Here is a 4,043-nt window from a genome sequence, read left to right as displayed (position 1 = left end):
GGAGAGAGGGAGAGAAGGAAAGAGGGAGAGAGAGGGGCGCTGGTATTGGGGGACTGGCCGAGCCTGGAGAGCGGATGTGAGCAGGATGGGGGGATCAAAGAGGACCCCGATGGAACGCAGAGGGAACTGAGGGGTGGGTCTCTCTCAAGATCACAGAGCTGGCCGCGCCAGTGGGGGGAACGGGATCCCCCTTTTTGGCCGCCCCCCGGGCGAAGTGCCAAGTCCCCCCCAGGCCCTGTTCGGGACGGGGAAGCCAGAGGAGTTGGGAGGCGGAGGCGGCCGCTAGTGGGGGCCCGGGGGGCGACGGGCGCGGGCAGTAGCGGCGACAGGTTTGGCGGTGGTTGCTCGCCCGAGCATCTTCTTCCCCGAGGCTCCCCTAGAGCCAGGTCCCTCCCACCCGCGTAAGGCCACGCCCATGCTGACCAGGGATACGCCCTTCTGTGCCCTATTGGTCTTTCCCGGAAGTCTAGACAGGCCCCTCGGGTTGACCACGCCCCTTTCTTGCAGCTGCTAGCGGGACCCCGCTCCCCTGGGATACGTACTATAAGGACCCTGGGCGCATCCATGTCCCTTTCCACCATGCCTCACCGTTAGTTTACATTTATTGCGTACTTATTACCTGTCAGGTCCGGTTCTGAGTAAGCGGTTCACATCCATTATCTCATTTATTCTGTGTGGTACTCTTATCCCCATTTTATAGATGAGGAAACTGAACCTCGGAGACCGACTCCTGCAGCTGCGAAGTACCGACTCAAATCTTTTATCCATCCCTTCTAGGATTAATACAGGTTTGCGGTGAAAGCTAGCACACAGCGCTCATGTCAATCAATAGCACTTACCGTCCACAGACGAATTGCCAAGCACTGTCCTAAATTCTGAGGAGCCCTGGTGGCGTAGTAGGTTAAGCTAACAAAGGTCGGCGTTTCCAACACACCAGCCTAGTCGCTCCTCCAGAGAAAGAAGAGACAGTTTGTTTCCGTAAGAGATTTACAGCCTTGGAAACCCTAGGGAGCAATTCTAGTTTGTCCTATAGGATCAAATTCGCCATTGAGTCGGAATCAACTCGATGCCGGTGGGTTTAGGATTGGTCCCAAACTCTGGGATTCAATAGGGAACAAAACAAAACCTCTTGGCATTTGGAGAGTAAATATTACTATCATCGTGATGCTCAGATGACAAAGTGGCAGCCCAGGAACGTGGAGTGTCCAAGGGCACGCAGCTAGACAAAAGGAGAGCTGGGATCTGAACGCAGGACAAGGCCACTTCCAGAGCCTGAGGTCACTGGAAGTAGGTGGCCCTTCCTTGGAATGGATCGTTGCTGACATTTCATGTTCTCTGGTACAAGGATATTCTTCTCCCTGGATTCCTGCTCCTCAAAGAATCTTCCTTTCCTAGGTCAGCTGGAGGCAAGATTAAGCTCCAAGGGAGGCTGAATGGGGGTAATTATAGCAGCTGGGGAGCCCCCTCCCTCTACTCGATTCCACTCTCTGCCCCTTCCTTTCCATACCCAGCTTCCAGGTCCCCAGAATGGGAGGGGGGCTAGCAGATGGCCTGGAGTGGGTGGGGTGGCTGCCCATCTGTCCCCTCCCCCTTCATTGTCCCCAGAGCCAAGGGGGATGGGAGGGGGCTGTGGTCCACTGCAGTCTGGATCCTCCCCCTCCATCTTCCTGGAGGGAGCTGAGGAACTGGTTGCCATGGAGACAGGAAAGAGGCAAGAGGGATGCAAGGGGACACTGGGGTCAGGCTGAGAGCCACACCTTAGACCCTCTGAGTCACATACACTGTAGCACCTAAGTACATACCCTGTTATCTATGGAGTTGGTATGAAGTCCCCCCCCCGCAACATATATAGTCACCAAGGCCTTCCTGCAGACACGCCCGTATCCAGACTCCCAGGTGCACAAACTCCCACATTTACACCCAGGCACACTCTGATGTACAAAGCTTCACAGACTTATCCATAACACACATCCAGTCATGTGGACCCAAAGCCACACCATGGGCTTTTACACACAAGTGGATGCACACAGACGATCCAGGTCATCCCAGTAAATATTCAGGTATGTCCTAGTGCACATATTCAGAGCCACAGCAAGTCCACACTTAGACACCCACCCAGCCCCTTAGAAGTTAGAGACATGAGTATAACCCCAGGCATTCACTGCCTATGTCACATAAAACAGATTCGTAAGTGACATATGATAGACTCAATCATGCCTGGCACACAGATTGGGTTATCACACACCTTTAGATCCATTGCCACACATAGCCTATATACACAATGCACTGGACCCTCACAGGCCAATCACAGCGACACACATCATGCACAGAGGGCTGTGTGCTGCTCAGCCCCCACTCCAGAATTATGCCTCTGTCCCATCTCCACCCCACCCAAACCCTCCCATTTGGACACACACTTGCACAACAGCCCGGTCGGTCACGCACTCACACTCACACACAAACACAAACCTCCTCCTAGATATTTTTAAACCCAGGCTAGTTCTGCTGCCATGGCAACCACCCCAAACCCATCGTCATAGCAACCCAACGTCAGCTTTCCAAGCACCAAATCCTGGGGGATTGCAGGGCCCCAATCAGAAGTCGGGGTGGAGGGGGCTGTTGCAGGCTCTGCCTTCATCCATGACCCCCCACCAGTGCCTCCATCCCATAACTTTCAGGGGAGGAGCACCCTAGGCTGGAGCCAGGGTCACCAGAGATCCAAAGGAAGCTGGGTCAAAGTAGAACCCCATATCTGCTCTTCCTTTCCACCCATCATTGCTTTATGGAGGGATTCATTAGCACAAAGGTTATACACACAGGCCTGGGTTTGAATCCTGGCTCTGCCATTTCTATGTTGTGTAATGTGGGCATGTCCTTTCCCTCTCTGAGTTCTACTTTTCTTATTTGGGAAATGTTGCTCTGGATGCTGTTGATATGAATACACCGAAGGACTGTGATGACTTAATGAGTAAAAAGCCTGCATTCAGATCAGCATCCAATTCGGACTCCCTCTTCCAGTAGTGTGATTTCTCACAAGGGTCTTGCCTTCTCTGTGTGAAAATTAGGGGGCAAAAAAATAGTTAAAATTCAAAGGGCTGTTGGGAAGATTCCCCACCCAGGGGGTGTGTCTACTGTTCTAAGCACTTGCATATATTCTAATTTATTTAAGTCTTAAAAACAACCTTATAGGTGAGAAAGAAAAAAAAAAAAAAAAAGCAAAAACCCAAGCCCACTGCCTTCAAATTGATTCCAATTCATAGTGACAAGTAAGGAGCTCTGATAGCATAGAGGTTACGAATCAGGCTGCTAACCTCACAGTCAGCAGTTCGAAACCACCAGTGGTTCTGTAGGAGAAAGATGAGGCTTTCTACTCCCATAAAGATTTACAGCCTCGGAAACCCTGTACAGGGTCGCTATGAGCTGGAACCGACTCCACGGAACATAACAACAATGGTGTGGCCTGTGGGTTAATGCGCCAGACTGCAAAGCCATCTGAACTGCAAGGTCGGTGGTTCAAGCTCACCAGCTTCTCCTTGGAAACCCTGTACAGGGTCGCTATGAGTCGGAACCGACTCCACGGTACACAACAACAACAATAAGACAAGTAGACTTCTTAGTTTCCAAGCCTATAAATCATTATGTATATAGACAGCCTCATCTTTCATTCCTATCCTTGTGGTTAGCAGCCCAATGCTTAACCCCCAGTGCCATCAGGGCTCCTTATTATAACTTCTTTAGGTCTTAAAAACAAACCTTATGGGTATTGTTGTTGTTGTTAAGTGCCACTGAGTCAGTTCTGACTCATAGTGACCCTGTATAGGGTTCTCAAGGATCAGCTGGTGGGTTTGAACCACTGAACTTTAATTTATTTTAGTGCTTGTTGAGAATATGCCCAGCAGAACAATAATTTCTACCGGTACAATTTCCAGATGTACAATGAAGTGACGTCGATTGCAGGTTTCACATTGTGCAATTATTCTTACCTCCCTTTTCTCATTGTTCTTCCTTGTTGTTGTCGTTGTCAGGTGCCATCGAGTCGGAAC

This window comes from Chrysochloris asiatica, unplaced genomic scaffold, assembly GCF_000296735.1.
Source record: "Chrysochloris asiatica unplaced genomic scaffold, ChrAsi1.0 scaffold00168, whole genome shotgun sequence".
In the NCBI taxonomy this organism is placed as follows: Eukaryota; Metazoa; Chordata; class Mammalia; order Afrosoricida; family Chrysochloridae; genus Chrysochloris; species Chrysochloris asiatica.
Note: the sequence above shows the minus strand (reverse complement) of the source record.